Genomic DNA, 20,939 nt, shown 5'->3' with positions numbered 1-20,939 from the left:
CAATCATCAAGTTTCCAGAAGGAATGAAAAATGTTACCTCACTCTTTTTTTTTTTTTTAAGCTGATTGCGGCATTGCAACTTACCGCACTAAGGCTATGAGCTGGAATGTTTATGTCCTCCCTTGAAGTACACTTTTGCCTAGAGATCCGCTACCTTGCTGGCACCCATGTTCCACTTCTCAGGATGTCAGGAACGTCTTCTTCCTCTGTTCTCTGCTCCATCTTATTTCCAGACATTATTGTCAGCTGCTGCAGAAGCACCACCTTTCTCAACAACTGTGTCCTATTATACATTAGAAGAAAAATATATAAATATAACATACAATGACTATGAAAGTATCATAAAATATTATCGTACTCTTAAGCTCAACACCCTCGTCTAGCTATTAATTAGTTAGTTAATTCTCACCTATCAAATTTACAAAGTAATTATTAGCTTACCTGAACTAGAAATCTGATATTCCAATCACCTATCTTCCACATCTTCAGACGAATCACTCTTAATCATCAGTCCGCTTTAATTCGAGATCACACACAGACAAAACAAATCACATAAAACGTGACAATGGACATGTTCTCATTATGCCCTGAAAAACGGACCGCTTCCCTCCGCCACTCAACGGTGTTGCCGGCTCAAGAGCAGTATTTTATAGCATCTGGGCATGAATCTTTTACGTCGTAAAAGCAGCTTCATAAATAGTACTTAAATGTGGAAGAGGTCCAAAATGACAAAAATTTGCTTCATTCCCTTGTGCTCTGAACGCCCCAATTGTTAAATTCAGAGTAAGAATTAATCCGACCACGAGAGGATATTAGAAATATTTCAGACAGATGAAATACCCTCAAATTTCAATAAAAAGTAATAATTCCAGTTCCAAAGAAGACAAGTGCTGACAGGTGTGAATACTAAAATACTATCAGTTTAATATATCATTCAAAATATTGATAAAGATTATTTAGAGAAGGATGGAGATACTGGTACAAGCCGACCTTGGGGAAGTTCAGTTTGGGTTTCGGAGAAATGTAGGACACAAGAGGTAATACTGACCCTATGACTTTTCATAGAAGATAGATTGATGAAAGGAAACCCTACGTTTATGGCATCTGTAGAGCCAGAGAAAAGCTTTTGACTACGCTCTCTAAAGTTTTGAAGATAGCAGGGATAAAGTACAGGTGCGAGAAAGATTATTTACAACTTGTACAGCAACCAAACTACTGTTATAAGAGTTAAAGCTCATGAAATGAAAGTCATTGTTGAGCAGGTAGTGAGGCCGGATTGTAGCCTATCCGCAATGTTATTCAATCTGTACGTTGAGCAAGGTGTGAAGGAAACCAGGAAGATATTTGGAAAGGGAATTAAAGTTTAACGCCACGTATGACCACAGTTGTTTTTTGCGTCCTAAGACAAAACAAAGTTTAACGAGAAGAAATAAAAACTTTAAGATTAACTGAAGACATCGCAGTTACGTCAGGATGAGCCATTGAAAGGAATGGATAGTGTCTTTAAATCAGATTGCACGATAAACATTAAAAAAAATCAAAACAACGGTAATGGTATGTAGTCGAATTATATCAAGTAATGCCGATGGAGTGAAATTAGAAAATGATACAGTAAAGGTAATAGAATATTTAGGCAGAAAAGTAACTGACAATAACTGATGTCGAGAAGTTATAAAGTGCAGACTATCAATGGCAAAAGAAGCATTTCTGAGGAATTCGTTAAGATCATATACAATTTAATTGTTTGGAAATTTTTTGTAAAGGTATTTTTCTGGAGTATAGCTTTGTATGTATGTATGGGAGTGAAATGTGGACGATAAGCAATTTCAATTTAGACAAAAAGAGGATAGAAGACTTTAAATACGAAGATTTCTAATTAGGCTTTACCTTAACTGTTACTGAAATCGAATGAAACAACAAGTTTACCGCTACCAGACACAATGCACGTTACCGTCAGTTGCGTTTAATGGAACTGCGGTGCTTGAATTTCAGTTACTCTCTTATTCTCTCAAGATTTACTCTTTATTTGTGCCTATGAAATTTGTGTTTATTCCTTCCACAAATCTCTCCACTTTACAAGGCAAATCTCAGCCTCTTACTAAATGTTATGGTTCTTTGTACATGGGTTTTATTTTTTAAAACCAGCCCTAATTAATCCACGTATTTAATGATTCTACATTGACCATGGAACTTCATTTAATTTATCATCAAACTTATAATACTTACTTTACCTCGAACCATGCCATACTGTAGAGAGGGCCAGGAAAGGGAGGGGGGAGGAGAGCGATCGTTTGCTTATTCATGACCATAATTAAGCTTCAACTGATTTTATTCCATTAACTACTCCTTCAGCAACTTCTTGATTTATCTTTCAGACTACTCTTTACAATGGAGCTGAAAAAAAAACCGTCTGCATTGAATGAGGAAAGGCAGTGATAATTTTGTTATATCGACAACAAATCATGATTCTTTACAAGTATCTACTTTTATTATCTTCGAAACAATTTCCAGAATAGGGTTATATAATATAGATCGTTGATATGGCAAACACATCTGACGTTACGGCTCCAAATAATGAAAACGGTTAATATTTCCTTTTGGTCTTTTACACAACAATTTCCCGAGGTTACATCAGGTACAAATTTATGTGAATTAATATGTTATGCTGCGCCTTTGGAGTAAAGTTTCGCACTGCCTCCAGGCTCCTTTCTCAGTCGTGATAATTACGACATCATCACAAGTTTGCAGAAGTGATGGAAATTTGTCCTCGAAGCAGGTTGTGGAATTAAATTAGCAGTGACTGATAACAGTAGACTTAATCCTTCATTCAAGAAAATAGGAGCTACTGAAACCTGGTGTTATGACAGAATACTGAAGATTAGATGGGTCGATCGAATAAGTATTGATAAGTACTGAATCAAACTGGGGGGAAGACAACTTTACGGTACAACGTGGCTAAAAGAAGGATTCGGTTGATAGAACACATCCTGAGGCATAATTAATGAGATTATAAGTAATTTTATTTTTTCTTTGTGAGGTGGAGTTTTTAGCAATAACCATGTAAGATAGGAAGAGGATTGTGTTCAAATCTTCGGACAAGTCTCTGATAACCTTTATTGAAAATGTTGAGATGATACTACAAGTGACGACAACTGATACAGTTGAAACAGTTAATTGAATCCAGATTGGCGAGACATATATAGTGCAAATAAACAAATTGTGGAAATGATTCAGACATCGATATTCGCGACATACAGGCTTCACACTTAACAGGATCGATGCAAACGGACAGGTGGGTAAGTTGCAGTCGTTAATACTACATTAATGAGCACAAAGTGCACCACAGTTATAGAACAATTGTAAAAATATTGAAACGTCTCAAAGTGAGCAGTTCCATTGGCTCTATTGAGATGCATTCGGCCTCTCTATGCTCCATAGCACTTCTGTTTGTCAGTGTGTCTGTGCCTTTGATTCCCGGGAGAAGGATGAACAACAGAGTGTTCCAGTAGACAGCCATAGCGGCACTTTCCTATTCAGATTTTGTGATTTCTCAACTTATATCTTACGTTTCACACATCTATAGGTATTTTAAGTGTTTATATATTCCTGTAACTATGTTTATTACGTATCCATACTATATTTCTATGTACAATGTTGCATTTCTGTGTTTCAGCTTCCTACTCCTTATCCTGACTGTGAGAGAGCGCCGAGCATGTGTGTGTGATGCTTCCATATAATTTGGTTCACAGGCACGAGTTCTTTGAATGGTATTGGCTGTTTAGGTAACTTTTGAGTGGATCTTAAGCAGAATTCTTCTGCGCCAAAGATATATGAAGGAACACTGGTCATCAGGTATTTATAGGTTGGTACAGGTAGCCAGAACGTATTTTCTCAGCCACTTTCTTATGCTATCTGTGGACCTCTGTTCGGTAGCGTGGTGCAGCATTGTTCGTTGGGCCTTCAATAAATGAGTGTCTGTTCTGGTCATCTCTAATATTGTAAATTAGGAAGTGGGAATGTGTAAGAGGTTGGTTTAATTGAGATGCTAACACGTTCGTTCGAGTTTAGGGATAGTAAATCGTACTGTAAGATTGTATTCAGTTAGGGAGTGCTATTAACTTTGTTAATATTTCATTTCTTTAACTCGATTCTTTGCCCTTACGCAATTTAACGATGGGGTAGTGCTGTGACCAACCTACACGGTGGTCAGAAACAATCTGAAAATCTTGCTAGGGTATCGCAGGGAGGTTGTGCTGCAAAATAACTGTTAAGAAAAAATTGTATACGTTGTCCCTTTTCCGGTTTAATTAACACTAATGTTAGCCAACCAAGCCGTTGCGTGCGCAAATTCAAGGAGCCCGCCAGATACAATCAGAGTCAGCTGTTCTCACAGCGTAGACGGCAGCTCACGAGATGGTTCAAATGGCTCTGAGCACTATGGGACTTAACATCTGAAGTCAGAACTACTTAAACCGAACTAACCTAAGAGCATCACACACATCCATGCCCGAGGCAGGATTCGAATCTGCTACTGCAGCAGCAGCGCGCTTTCGGACTGAAGCACCTAGAACCGCTCGGTCACAGCGGCCGACGGCAGCGCTCGACTCTGCCCAGCCTTTGGCTCGGGTTGGTTCCTACTCCCGTCCCATGTTCAATTTCCGTATCGCTCCCTTGTCGAGGTTCAGGGCTAACTTCAGCGCTAATTAACTCCGAAATGGTGCAACGTATCGAATTTTTTTCTTAACAATTATTTCTCAGGAATATCTATCCTGCAACACCCTTATAAAGCTCTTCAGATAGTTTCTGAGCACCCTGCATATTTCATTTCAGTTAGTGTGGATGTCTTAGTGTGAATGTGTCGTGTATTTTCTGTAAGCTCGTATTAGAACATTTTTTTATGCAATTCGATTCGCTTTCATTTCGTGAGTTTCGAGTTTACTGGTGATAGCAACCACGTGCTTCTCATGAAATGCATTGAGCCGTCGGCTCCGGTAATTCATTCTTACCTTATTGTACCTTCTTTTGACAACTTTCCGTGCAACCGCAATTTTAGTGAAAATCTTTCGTGAAGTCTGTCTCTTAGTTAGTGTTTTGTTATCTGAATTAGTCTACGTGTGTTCCCTACAAATGGTGAGCTCTGAGCTCAACATTATCGATTGTCCAGGTTCGTTGTTCAACCTGTATTTCAAATTGTGTGCCAAAAAGCTTTATTTCTTAAAGTTTCCATTTTTCTCGCACTTTTGAAACAAAGAACGTCTATGCGAATTACTGACCACGTGGTTGACAAGCTTATTGATCTCCGGCCATTGTGCATGAATCTGGGGTAAGATGATATTTTTTTTAGTTTCTTCTTCCTGTCTGTTGATTATTAGTACAAATGTGTGTGTGTGTGTGTGTGTGTGTGTGTGTGTGTGTGTGTGTGTGTCTGCTTGCGTGCCTGTAGTTTAACGAATCCTTTCTTTCTAACTTAATCTATATTGTTCCCACGTACTTGGATATGGTTTATGGAACAGATACTGTAATGAATATCAAGCATTCCTTTGCGATTATGCTTTAAGTTGATGACGTTTTTTAATTTCAATCTGTGAGTAAATGTTCTGTAGTTTTTCAGTTGTGACACTAATGTTATTCAGTGCAACTTACCCAACATTTCACTATGGATTCTCCAAAGTCATCTAATTACCAATGACGGTTTGATTTTTTTAATATTTGAAATTTCATGTGTTAATCTGAGAGTCTTTAATTTGAATGATTCAGTGAAATCTTAATTGATTTAATAACTCATCAACTCATTAATGACACTGATGGAGACTTACTCCATACAAATGAGAACTAAACTCGCTTTCACTATGACCATCGAATAGTCACGTAGTTAATTGTTCTTGCGAGAACTGAGAGGGCGTTGAAGCATATATGCTTCTCCATCTATGCACGTGTATATCGCCATATTTACCAGATTAGGGATGAGTGCATCTTTTCTTGTCTAATGAGAAACATAGGACAGCTTCAGCTGACAAAGTCAGTAAAGATTTTGATTAGCTTTTTATAGGATTTTCAGAGGGCGAGAGCAGTCATGCAGCTGACAGCATGTTGCAGCTAAAGGTAAATGCTGCTGGAAGAGGCGTAAAATTGTTGTATCACCAACTTGCATCCACTGTGAACCTTAGCAGCCTTGAGTAATATTTTGCTCATCTTGTCACAAAAAATAACCACTCTCCACAGACTTGATTCTCATCCTAAACAGTACCGAACTTAGAACCGGAATCCGATGATTTGTCGTAATATTGGCCAACTTCAATCTCTAGAAGTAAGAAACATCTTGTAGAGAACTTTCTACTTAAATCTGATATTGTTGTGTGCAGTGTTATTTCTGCTAAACAGGACGTAATGCGTTATATTGACAACGGTCCTGAAATTGTCATGTCACAATCTATGTAAACTCGTGTGCTTCTTTGACAATAACAGAGAAACTAAACCAACTTTACAACTAAACATCGTTGTGCTCTGTCATAGAATAAGGGTCCACTCCTAACCCCAAACAGTTATTCTAGTGACGCTAACAAACTCACAGAGTCTTTTTGATTATGTCTGACGAACGTGAAAAGCAGTGGACTGTCAGACGATAAGTGAAGCTGGTTTAAAATGTGAAGAGCAATGGTACTGCGCTTTTTCGCCACAGTATAATAGCTCAGATACCACTTTATTTATCTTTTTTTTTGGTAAAAGGTTAAGAAGTGACAGCCAACAATATTTTTTCACTATTTTTGCTGTACTTATTCATGTTGTCGAGTCTCTGTTCTAATAAATTACGTTACAATGACACTGTAGACGACGCCGAAGTGTCATGACAAAGCAATGCATTTCGAACTGCGAAACTGTTACACTACGTAACGTAAGCCATTTGCACCATCTGATTCTCCATTGTTAATTTCAATTCTTCTTTATTTGCTCTTCTGCTTTTTATAGACAAATAAAGTACTGTTTTTCGCCATCTCATCAGAAAAGTAAAAGCATACACTACGAACAAAAAAAATACAAGGTCAGTGTTCGAATTTTGCAGTAATAAAAGAAACGACAGCCAAGAACATTTTCTTTTGCGTTTTTATTGCAGTGCTTCATAGTGCCGAATCTGTTCTAATTAATTACGCTATAATGACACTATATAGGAACTGACTCATAATACGTAGATACATACAATGGTTTGAGAACCCGCGTAAACTGGAGAAATTTAATCAGGCAGTCATGCATAAATTTTATCTGCATATGAACCGGTGTGCCTTGAAAGGAGGATATAAGATGAACATCAACAAAAGCAAAACGAGGATAATGGAATGTAGTCGAATTAAATCGGGTGATGCTGCGGGAATTAGATTAGGAAACGAGACGCTTAAAGTAGTAAATTTCGGGAGCAAAATAACTGATGATGCTCGAAGTAGAGAGGATATAAAATGTAGACTGACAATGGCAAGGAAAGCGTTTCTGAAGAAGAGAAATTTGTTAACATCGAATATAGATTTAAGTGTCAGGAAGACGTTTCTGAAAGTGTTTGTAAGGAGTGTAGCCATGTATGGAAGTGAAACGTCGACGATAAATAGCTTAGACAAGAAGAGAATACAAGCTTTTGAAATGTGGTGCTACAGAAGAATGCTGAAGATTAGATGGGTAGATCTCATAATTAATGAGGAGGTATTGAATACAATTGGAGAGAAGAGGAGTTTGTGGCACATCTTTACTAGAAGAAGGGATCGGTTGGTAGGCATATTCTGAGGCATCAAGGGATCACCAATTAAGTATTGGAGGGCAGCATGGAGGGTAAAAATCGTAGAGGGAGACCAAGAGATGAATACACTAAACAGATTCAGAAGGATGTCGGTTCCAGTAGGTACTGGGAAATGAAGAACCTTGCACAGGACAGAGTAGCATGGAGAGCTGCATCAAACCAGTCTCTGGACTGAAGACCACAACAACAACATGAAACAGTATGTACACACTGACTGCAGGTTACACAAACACACTTAAAAATTTATCTAGCACTTGTCTTGTAAAGACAAGCCATAAAATCACAGAAATTATCTCTATAATACAAGATTTTATAATAATGTGGCTGGATATTTCTCAATATATGAAGTGTCTCTTCTCAATATTACATTTACAATTATACATCTGTTTGACATACCTATGAAATGTAACTGGTCCTCCTTTCACATAGTTCTCTTTAAATCCCTAGCAACGACGATACTGCACCATGTTGTTGTTGTTGTTGTGGTCTTCAGTCCTGAGATTGTTTTGATGCAGCTCCCCATGCTACTCTATCCTGTGAAAGCTTCTTCATCTCCCAGTACCTACTGCAACCTACATCCTTCTGAATCTGCTTAGTGTATTCATCTCTTGGTCTCCCTCTACGATTTTTACCCTCCACATGGCCCTCCAATACTAAATTGGTGATTACTTGATGCCTCAGAACATGATCTACCAAGCGATCCCTTCTTCTAGTCAAGTTGTGCCACAAATTTCTTTCTCCCCAATCCTGTTCAACACCTCCTCATTAGTTATGTGATCTACCCATCTAATCTTCAGCATTCTTCTGTAACACCACATTTCGAAAGCTTCTATTCTCTTCTTGTCTAAAGTATTTATCGTCCACTTTTCACTTCCATAGATGGCCACACTCCATACAAATACTTTCAGAAACGACTTCCTGACACTTAAATCTATACTCTATGTTAACAAATTTCTCTTCTTGAGAAACGCTTTCCTTACTATTGCCAGTCTACATTTCATATCCTCTCTTCTTCGACCATTACCAGTTATTTTGCTCCCCAAATAGGAAAACTCATTTACTACTTTAAGCATCTCATTTCCTAATCTAATTCCCTCAGCATCACCCGATTTAATTCGACTACATTCCGTTATCCTTGTTTTGCTTTTGTTGACGTTCATTTTATATCCTCCTTTCAAGACACTGTCCATTCCGTTCACCTGTTGTTCCAGGTGCTTTGCTGTCTCTGACAGAATTACAATGTCGTCGGCGAACCTCAAAGTTTTTACTTCTTCTTCGTGGATTTTAATTCCTACTCCGAATTTTTCTTTTGTTTCCTTTACTGCTTGCTGAATATACACATTGAATAACATCGGGGATAGGCTACAACGCTGTCTCGCTCCCTTCCCAACCACTGCTTCCCTTTCATGCCCCTCGACTCTTATAAATGCCATCTGGTTTCTGTACAAATTGTAAATAGCCTTTCGCTCCCTGTATTTTACCCCTGCCACCTTCAGAATTTGAAAGAGAGTATTCCAGTCAACATTGTCAAAATCTTTCTCTAAGTCTACAAATGCTAGAAACGTAGGTTTGCCTTTCCTTAAACCATTTTCTAAGATAAGTGGTAGGGTCACTATTGCCTCATGTGTTCCAACATTTCTACGGAATCCAAACTGATCTTCCCCGAGGCCGGCTTCTACCAGTTTTCCCATTCGTCTGTAAAGAATTCGTTTCAGTATTTTGCAGCCGTGGCTTATTAAACTGATCGGTAATTTTTACATCTGGCAGCACTGCACCATAGCCCGTACTAAAACTCAGACTTGCAGCAATGTATGTAAAACAAGGCGAAAACGTGTAATATTTAGATTTAGCTGTTACCGCAAATTGTAGACAAGTAGCGTATCCCAGAATCACGCGACTAGATCGGTTAGACGCTGAGAACATGCGCAGTGGCCTATACTCACTCCATAAATATACACACTCAACGGGTGCAGCCTCTGTCTCTTTGCTCGAGACCCCTCCAGCGCTCCAGCGCTCCAGCCCTCCCCCTTACTCTTGCCCCTCCCGCGCCGCGAGACGGCCACCTGCCGGCAGACGGCACTCCCTCAAGACGGCGGGCTGATTACTCGGGCGTGGCGAGCGTGCGGCACAAAGGCAGGCGCGCGCAGTGGCGGCGGCGGCCCACATCGGTAATCACGTCGCGGCTAACGAGGCGTGCGCTAATTGGTATTAATTAAATCACCCAATAACCTGAGTGGGATCGCACAGCCCTGGGTCCCACTGCTCTGCGGATCCGCCGGCGCGTAATACCGCCGCGGTGCTTTGTCAGGGCTCAGTTGGCTAAACAGCAGCGGGAGGGCCGGGTCCCCCTCCCCGCTCCCCTCCCTCGCCCACCCTACAAAAGTGGGACCGCGTTTGATCTCCGCAGCGCCCAGAGGCATCTCAAATCAATCATCTCAGGCGAATGCCGCGCTCTGGTCGAGCAGAAAAAAGTTGGGTGAAACAGCGGTTCAAACATCACTATACACGCCGATATCATCATCACCATCTGTATTTACATCTACAGCCATACTCCGCAAGCCACCTGACGGTGTGAGGCGGAGGGTACCTTGAGTACCTCTATCGGTTCTCCCATCGGTTCCAGTCTCTTATTGTTCGTGGAAAGAAAGATTGTCGGTATGCCTCTGTGTGGGCTCTAATCTCTCTGGTTTTATTCTCACGGTCTCTTCGCGAGATATAGGTAGGATGGAGCAATATACTGCTTGACTCCTCGGTGAAGGTATTTTATGGAAACTTCAACAAAAGCCCATGCCGAGCTACTGAGCGTCTCTCCTGCAGAGTCTCCGTAACGGTTTCGCGATCACTAAATGATCCTGTAACGAAGTTCGCTGCTCTCCGTTGGATCTTCTCTATCTCTTCTATCAACCCTGTCTGGTACGGATCCCACACTGCTGAGCAGTATTCAAGCAGAGGGCGAATAAGTGTACTGTAACCTGCTTCCTTTGTTTTCGTACTGCATTTCCTTAGGATTCTTCCAATGAATCTCAGTCTGGCATCTGCTTTACCGACGATTAGTTTTATATGGTCATTCCATTTTAAATCACTCCTAATGCCAACTCCCAGATAATTTATGGAATTAACTGCTTCCAGTTGCTGAAATGCTATATTGTAGCCAAGTGATAAAGGATCTTTCATCATCAACACCCCTTTATCTACAAGGTTACACGTGCGGCCGTTGTTTCTTGTTGATAGTTGGCTTTGCTGGTCCCGGACACCCAGCATTCGGTAGACAAACCCCAGCTGATGTTGTATTCTTTGACTTTCGGAAGCTATTTGATACAGTCACGCATTGTCGTTCAGTATCAAAAGCACGCCCTTACAGACCATCGGGCCAGTTTTCTCACCAAATTCAGAACATCCTTGTATGAGGAGCTGTCAAATGAAAACATTAAATATTGTTTTAAATTTTTTATTGAACAAAAATGGAACACATGTCATTTTTTGACACAGTCTCCCCGTCGTTCAGCTCCATCGCGCAGGAAATGCAGGATTCCTCTGAAAAAAGGAAGTACTCTGTTGGTCGCGTGCGCAGCCACTCGTTCATCTCTTCATCGGAACGAAATCTGTTTCTTTCCATCGCCTCTTCAGAGATCCATACATGTGGTAATCACTTGATGCGATGTCTCGTGAGTATGGTGGACGTGGCAGAGTGCTCTGGTGTGAGCTACCGTGGTGCTCTCATTGCAGACACTTTGCGAAACTTGAGCACTTCGTGAATGATGTGATGTGCTGAACCATGGCTAATGTTCAGATTTGCGGTTATTTGATCCATCGTCACACTGCAATTTTCCATCACTATGGCTTCAACTGCTGCACTAGTGTCACAACGCTGAGCGTCTGTCACAGGAGTCACGCCGTTTCACATCTTCCTACTCCATTATTACACTTGCTGCGGTGATGGACATGAGTCACCAAACTGGACCTGAATTCTCCGGTGGACTTCAGTAGGATTGGTACCTTCACTGTTCATAAAATGCGTTACAGGACGCCGGGCGCTGTGGTCGAGCGGTTCTAGGCGCTTCAGTTCGGAACCACGCGGCTGCTACGGTCGCAGGTTCGAATCCTGCCTTGGGCATGGATGTGTGTGGTGTCCTTAGGTTAGTTAGGTTTAAGTAGTTCTAATTCTAGGGGACTGATGACCTCAGATGTTAAGGCTCATGGTGATTAGGGCCATTTGAACCATTACACGACGCTGTTCTTGCTTGGAGAATGTCGCAAGCAGGGCAGCCACTTTGACCTGGTAGTGTGTCCGTAGTATGCTGCCGCCTGTAGGGTATTCCTCAGAACAGTGATTACGGTACCGCCAACTCATAGAACAATGGTGTTAAGTGTCGATTTTTAATTAGATCCTTACGGTTTTCGTATGTCCCCCGCGCAGATCGAGTTTATTACATGCTCTTGACAGAACAGTCAACAGATGTAAAGGCTGTTTCATGAGTATCCCCAAGAAGTGTGATAGGACTGGACACTGTAAAAATATATAAATACACAACTACATAACGTCGAAACTTCATGAGGCTGTTCGGAGACAATGCGATTGTCTATAAGAAGGTAGCAACGCCAGAAAACTGCGGAGAATTACTGGAAAACCAATGCAGAATCAATGTTTCCTGCATGTACCGGTATTTGACCCTGAACGTAAGTAAATGTAACGCACTGCGCATACATACGTGAATTAATTCACCACAGTGCGATTACACTATTGGCGACAAATCACTGGAAACAGTAAATATTGTAAAACACCTAGCAGTAACCATCCGGAGCGATCAAAAGTGGAATGATCGCATAAAATAAACTGTAGAAAATGCTGAAACATGGTTGAGATAAATTGGGAGACTCTTAAGAGATATAATCCATCTGCGAAAGAAGCGGATTGCAAAACGCTTGTAAGCCCGATTATTGGGTATTGCTCGTGAGGGTGGGAACCCTTACTATAGTTTTCGATTAATAGAAAAGATAGAGAAGATGTAACGAAGAGCGGCACGCTTCGTCACGGGACCGTGTAGTCGGCGCGAGAGCATCACGCACATCTCAACAAATTCCAGTGGCAGACGCTGCAGGAGAGGCATTTTACGTCACAGAGAGGTTTACTATTGAATTTATAAGAGAGTACGTTCAGGGAAAATTTGGGCAACACTTAACATCCTCACTCTTAGTCCCGCGACATGAGCACAACGAGAAGTAAAAAAAAATGGCTCTGAGCACTATGGGACTCAACTGCTGTGGTCATCAGTCCCCTAGAACTTAGAACTACTTAAACCTAACTAACCTAAGAACATCACACACATCCATGCCCGAGGCAGGATTCGAACCTGCGACCGGAGCAGCAGCGCGCCTTCGGACTGGAGCGCCTAGAACCGCACGGCCACCGCGGCCGGCTCACAACGAGAAAACCCGAGCTGTTAGAGCTAATACGGAGTTTGGCGGCAATTATTCATCCCACGCGCCACATATGAGGGTCATTCCATAAGTCACGGTAGCTATGTTAAATCCTGTGAACATGTGGCAGCACTGTAACCGTCGTAAACGCATTCGAAAGCCCGCGGTAAACGTTACAGAAATCATAACGATGATGGTGTTTGGTTTGTGGGGTGCTCAACTGCGAGGTCATCAGCACCCGTATAAAGTCCCAAATTTCTGCACAGTCCAATTTTTTTCTTAGTCTAATCTAGCCACTGTCATGAGTGATGATGATGAAATGATAAGGACAACACAAACACTCAGCCCCCGGGCAGAGAAAATCCCCAACCCGGCCGGGAATCGACCTCTGGACCCTGTGATCCAGAGACAGCATCGCTAGCCACTAGACCACTAACTGCGGACCTTATCAAAATCAACCTACAGATTGTGACTGCATTCGATAATGGCTCGGTATTAGCGCTGAAACATTCAGAGTGGGTTCACTGAGCTACAGGATGGATCCTCCCCCACTCACCGCATTCCATGCGATTTCACCCCCACTCCACAACTGAGGTGACAACTGCGTGGGAGACGTTTTCCAGACGGGACGAATGCCCTCACGCCATTTGGCGGCAGGTGGTACACATTGACGGCAATACCAATGGCATCCAGCGCCTTGCCCATTGTTGGCAACGCTGTCTGTGTGCACTGGGGGACTATTTTCAAACACAGTACTTGATTTTAGTTCTTTCTTTTTTCATTTGTACTTGGTCCCAAGAAATTTGCACAGAGTTCCAATGTGTGTGCTTCATTTCTACCTTTACTGTGACGTTCTGTATTGGAACCCTACTATATGTTGGCATTCAGATACACACTGCCGCACTGATTCAATGGACATCGTGTATACTACAGTTGCCATGAATAACAGAATGACCGTCATAATTTGACAATGTCTGGGATGCAAACTGTAGCATGAATTATAAAGTGAGAAGACTAGCGAGATTATGCTGATCCTCATTCCCTTCCCACGATGTAGAATGATACTACTGGTAACAGGACTAAAGAGGGAGAGTTTAAACGTGAATAGCTCAGACAAGTACCTAGAGAATCTGTGTTTGTGAAATAGAGTTCAAGGTGACATTGAGGTGACAAAAGTCATGGGGTGCCTCGAAATATCATGTCAGACCTTCTTTTGCCTGGCGTAGTGCATCAACTCGACGTGGCATGGCAGGAATATTATTATCATATTTTTTAAGTCATCAGTCTTCTGATGAGTTTGATGTGATCCATCACGAGCTCCTCTCCTGTGACAGACTGTTCATCTCAGAGTAGCATCCTCAGTTATTTGTTCGATGTATTCCTCTATAGCAGTCGATAACTATGAAAGTGTTGTCGGTGCAGGATTTTGTGAACGGATTGACCTCTCAATTATATCCCATAAATGTTCAGGCGATCTGCATGGCCAGAATATTCTCCAAACCAATCGTGAACAACTGTGGCACGATGGTATGGCGCATTGACATCGTTAAATTCCATATTTGTTTGGGAACATCAAGTCCCTGAATGGCGGAAATGGTCTCCAAATAGCCAAACACAATTACTTCGAATGAATGATGGGTTCAGGTGGATCAGAACACCCATCCATTCCATGGAGCCACCACCAGGATCCATGGATTCGTGGGTTCTGTGTCACAGCCGAGCCCTACCATCAGCTCTTACCACTCATGTGACCGGGCCAGAGTCTTCCAGTCGTCTGGGCTCCAACTCATATGATCTCAAGCCCATGAAAGGCGGTGCAGGCAATGTGCTGTTAGCAGAGGCACTCGGTCGGTCAATCGTCTGCTGCCAAGGCCCATTAACGCCGAATTTCACCGCGCTGTCCTAACAGGTACCTTAGTCGTAAATCCCACATTGATTTCGGCGATTATTTTAAGCAGTGTTCTTTTTCTGTTAGCACTGACAACTCTATGCAAACGCCGCTGCTCTCGGTCAAATGGTTCAAATGGCTCTGAGCACTATGGGACTTAACATCTGAGGTCATCAGTCCCCTAGAAGTTAGAACTACTTAAGCCTAACTAACCTAAGGACATCACACACATCCATACCCGAGGCAGGTTTCGAACCTGCGACCGTAGCAGTGGCGCGGTTCCGGACTGAGGCGCCTAGAAACGCTCGGCCAGCGCGGCCGGCGCTCTCGGTCATTATGTGAAGGCCATAGGGCACTGCATTTTCCATGGTGAGAGGTAATGCCCCATTGGTATTCCCGGCACTCTCTAGACACTGTGGATCCCGGAATATTGAATTACCTAATGATTTCAGAAATGGAATGTTCCACGTTTCTAGCTCCAAGTATCATTCTGCGTTCAAAGTCTGTTAATTCCCGTCGTGTGGCTAAAATCACGTCGGAAACGTTTTCACACGGATCATCTGAGTACAAATGACAGCTCCACCAATGCAGCGAACTTCTATACTTTGTGCACGATACACTACCGCCATATGAATACATGCCTACAGCTATCCCATGACTTTTGTCATCTCAGTGTAGAACAGGGAAGAAGGATGTGCAAAAGCGAAAATCACACAAGATGTGTTTATTCCAAATTCATGCAGGAGTTTGTTAAGTATAGTAACAACGGTAGATTTACCAGCCTCTCTGTTGCAACTAGACTATCAAGTAGTAATCTGGTGGACTGGATTTATGTAAGGGCGAAGGAACTGAACGGCCTAGACCACTGGAGTGCTCAGTGCCATAGAGCGCTGTCCAGAGCGTTGACCATCATCGGACAATGACTTACCGAACTTTTTAGAGCCAACAGCCTGGGACACTGACCAGCCTTCAGGAAGCTTCTGTAGTTTGATCTACTGCCGTAATAGCCAGACCACGGTCACTGATTCCTATTGGAGGCATCTGACACGACACAGAAACACGGCCTCTTCTGCACGGTGAACGCCGGACATCGGTATTCCCAACAGGACCAGCCTGTCGCCATTCAGAACACGCCTACCCTTCTGCCGCAATGGGTGGAAAGCTGCGAGACAACGTCAAGCCACACTAGAGACATGAGCACGCCCGCACAATTGTCCATATCAGATGTAATAATAAAGAACTATTTTGTTCACCGATTGTTTCTCTGCAGCCTGCTACAACGTTCTGTCTCCCTCGTCGTCATAGGAACCGAAGACGCCCCAGAAGGGAGCCAAGCGCCTCCTACCAAGCACCAAAATTGCGTATACCTCGCAGTGGTGGGCGTTGCACCCCCAACCCGCTATAATGCTAATATTTTATCTTAGATTCTCTCCCATAGGACTTAATTAAACAGAAAGTCCCGCAGCACATACAACAGAACAAGAAATAATGAATTCATTGACTCTACTATAATCAGTGCTAACATCACGCTCGAGTTGTTGAAGTGAGTCGAACAAGACAAAGACATTGTGAACCACACTCTCATTTTCACGCAACCTATCTCATTGGGATACTACAGGTAGTATCTATTGTAATATGACACTGCATTGCCTGTGTTTGTAAGAGGTATGATTCAATGTTTCTTTGGACATGCATACGAGTCAGAAGGAACAGACACTGTGGCAACTACAGTCGTTATGAAGCACAGAAAATGTATTTGCGGTTGCGAATATGGACAACCCCCAGCTGTAGAATGGAATGAGGTTGAAAATTTGTGCGTGACTGAAACTCGAAACCTGATTTCCTGCTTGTCGCGAGCGGTGACCTTAATTATTTGGTCTATCTGTGCACACTTCATGCCGACGTCTAAACTTCCATATGTCGTCGTCCTTTTGTCATTAACTTGCACTCGACCACTTACTGTAATTCACTTACAGGGGAAACATTTAATCGAAAGGTTATCAGAGGAGAAATACGATATTACATTGCTTGTATTTGTAAAAAGTCCGATGCAATGTTCCTTCAGACACGCATGAATGGGTGGAAAGCCAAAATAGTTTAGGCGACCGCTCGTGACAAGCGGGATATCTGAGTTCAAGTCCCAGTACAAAACAAATTTTCCGTGTTGTCATTCCATTCTAACCTGGAGGTCGCCCTTAATCGCAACTATAAATATATTTCTGGTATTTATTGCCATAATCCACTCCGTTTAAACCCGTCAGAGCAAAATGGAGGCGATACGTAAGTCTCAGATTCAGTTTGGTGACAGTGAAAGTGCATTAAAATCTGTAAATGCCTAACATGCGGAATGCTCTGGTTTTTGTATTATTTGCCCCACCATTTAGGGCACAGGGAGTGCTCTGGAAAATAAAATATTAAGCCTGTGAACCCGTGCCCTGCCAGCCAAGAAGATACCAGACACGCCCACTGTTAGGCATCAGAAGAACAGCTGTTGACGATGTACCTAAAATGTGTCAATGAGAAAAGGGGACATCTATTTTAGGACAAACAAACAGCCTGATCCCTGTACACAGAATTTTTTCGTAACATAAATTGCAGTACGCATTCAGGTTCAGAATGTGAAAATGGTGATTTTAGGAAAATCCTATACAGCCTAGGAAGGTCCTGTGTCAAAAACATAAGGCAAGAAAAGTATATTTATCAAATTTAACAAAACTTAATATGAAAAAATATGGCAAAAGTGCAAATGGAAATCTCAACAGAAATTTTCGTCAGAAATATTCATTCTGACATCATAAACTAAGCTGCTGCATCTGGACAATGTTTCCTATCACCTACATGACTTGTCCGAATCTAAACCTCAGCGCGAAGTGGCTGTCACGAACACGAGGAAACCCTAGCTATTACTCCAAGTGGGCGTGTCTGGTATCTGCTTAGCTGGCAGGGCACGAGTTCACAGGCTTAATATTTTATTTTCCAGAGCACTCCCTGTGCCCTAAATGGTGGGACAAATAATACAAAAACCAGAGCACTCCGCATATTAGGCATTTACAGACTTTAATGCACTTTCACTGTCACCAAGTGAAAGCACGCCAGTGACATCAACATTTAGTGTCTTAGCAATGCCTCATTTACCTTTCGAAATGTGCAGCAACAGTGAGGGCGGTGACCGGCTGTTCCGTATGCGGTGAATACTGGCCTCTGATTGAATTTAACCATTCGAAAACTTGCCTGCGTTTCCATGAAATGAAGACTGTATGTGTCCCTAGGCGCCGGCCGAAGTGGCCGTGCGGTTAAAGGCGCTGCAGTCTGGAACCGCAAGACCGCTACGGTCGCAGGTTCGAATCCTGCCCCGAGCATGGATGTTTGTGATGTCCTTAGGTTAGTTAGGTTTAACTAGTTCGAAGTTCTAGGGGACTAATGACCTCAGCAGTTGAGTCCCATAGTGCTCAGAGCCATTTTCTTGTCCCTAGGCCGAAACAAGATGTTTCTGTATACTCGCCAAGGCTGGACGACGTGCACGGTATAGCCCTCAAAGTTCTCACAAGAATGAACGGCTCATCTCGGTTTCTCCGCTCTGGAGATCTACGAGTGATTTTGCAAAAATGTGGCTCAGGGCCTAGTGAACCAAAACTGTTCACAGACAAACCTCTCTTCGCATCACCACAGGTCGTTAAGCGCACCGTCCCTCAATTATTCATCCGCAAATGATTAAATTGTCGTGATCTTCCCTCACTGTAACGCAGAGTTTCCTACCACCAACACTGGTATCGGCCAAGGTGAACGCTCGGTACTTGCTTGTTCAGTCCAGTCAGAATTTTCCTATTTAGCTACTGTGTCGCAATAACGTTGACTTCTTCCTGCTTGTCTTCCTTTCGATCACTCAGCGTCCTAGTTTTAGTTATTTCCGCCAGGACAGTTTTGTCGTTACATGTGAAGCCCGCGGGCTATTCATGACGGGATCACTTGATCCGAATGTTTACTAAAATGCGGCGCAGAGGGCTTTTTCCACCTGCCTTAGAAATGTGCAGAGGTGAAAGCCCAGACCACTGTCGTCTTAAATTGGCTTCCTGCCGTGAGGGTCGGTTTGTTGGGCCTCGCTAATGTTTCCTAAAGTGGATTTCAATGTCGCGCTTCTACATCCTAGCCTGAGCGACTGGCCCCTTCCACTTCGGTTCCATGTCGCGATAAAAATGTACGAGTTTATCTGCATGAAAATTAGGGAGGACAATTAACACTGTGTTCACGAAAGCTACCACGACAGCCACGTATGTGACCATTGTTCATTGCACTCCACATTATGCGAATTAAGCTAATTGCCGCCAAAGTATGGCATGCGCGGTATCAATTTAATCGACGTGTCGTGGAGAATCAAATGTAAGATAGTAAAAAACCTAGCACCTGCCAACGGAAAACTGACAGAAATTCTGTACAAGTACAGGCAGTCCTCATATTTCGCAAAAATCGTGAAGGCTCACTGCAGTAACTGAGAGGTATTAAACATTGTTATGTGGCACGATCTGCACAGAAAGTCTGACTCCACGTATAAAACAACATCGAAATGCGTCTGCAATGTACAAAACGGGGTTCACAAAGTGGCGAAGATAAATCGTTGAAGGTTCTGGCTTTTCAGATTTAGTTCAAAGTGAGTTTAATCAAACACTAGCATCTCGTGGTAGCTCCGCCCTAGAACACTAAATGTGGAGGGAAATGTTATATGGCTACCATACAACAATAAAATTTACTGTTCTACACTTTATTTAAAGGAAGTCATAATTTATAGGTTATACATTAGTTTACTGCAATTATTAAATCTCCATTGGTGTGATACATGACAAATTAAGCGCAAAATGTAGCAGAATGGGCGCTGATATGAAATTTCCTGGCAGAATAAAACTGTATGACAGACCGAAAATCGAACTTTGGACCTTCACCTTTTGCGGGCAAGTGTTCTACTGAATGAACTAACCAACGCAACCTCATTTCCTACCTTCTAAACTTCCCAAGTTCCTTCCTCGGTCTGGCACACAGTTTTAACCTACCAGGAAGTTTCATACCAGCGCACACTCACTACAAAGTGGAAATTCCATTCTAGAAAAATCCCTCAAGCTGTGAATAAGCCATATCTCCACCATATCCTTTTTTCCAGTAGTGCTAGTCTTGCAAGTTTCGCAGGAGAACTTACGTGAAGTTTGGAAGGTAGGAGATGAGGTACTGTCGGGTTTAAAGCTGTGAGGACGGGTCGTGAGTCGTGTTTTGGTAGAGCATTTGCCCGACAAGTTCGAGACTCGGTCCGGCACCCAGTTTCGATCTGCCAGGAAGCTAAAAAATGTCTTCTTTTAGACACTGTTGCAATCGTAAATTTTACGAGGGTTTAGTAAGCTAGGGTTAACGAGCAAAAGATGAAGTTCCAACATACCAGGTGATAAATGACTGTAATTCAACAGAATGATTTCCTTAAGTCTCGCAAGAAAATACATGTATCAATTAGTGACTAAACGACTCATGGAAGTCGAAGTACAACCAGCTGTCGATATATGTGATTGCACGTCGAACTGAACGAAGCTCTTCATGTCACTCTGCATGCAAAATTAAATACGTGAAATCAAATATCAAACAGCGCTAATCACTTTGTATAAACTCTTCTGAAAGAATCAGATCAAGTACCACTACATACTGATATTAGTGAGTCAGATGCCTGAAACCAGAGTCAATCAGGATAGCTCAACAGAGGATTTCCTCATACCTACATGTGCCTACTGCCTATCCACTGACCATTGTCACTCGTGGCGTCCTAATGGGAGAGAAGGGGGACAGCGACCCGTTACCTGCAGTGAGCTCCAACACCTCACT

Source organism: Schistocerca americana, chromosome 6 (genome assembly GCF_021461395.2).
Source record: "Schistocerca americana isolate TAMUIC-IGC-003095 chromosome 6, iqSchAmer2.1, whole genome shotgun sequence".
NCBI classification, from domain to species: domain Eukaryota; kingdom Metazoa; phylum Arthropoda; class Insecta; order Orthoptera; family Acrididae; genus Schistocerca; species Schistocerca americana.
This window is presented reverse-complemented; position numbering follows the sequence as displayed.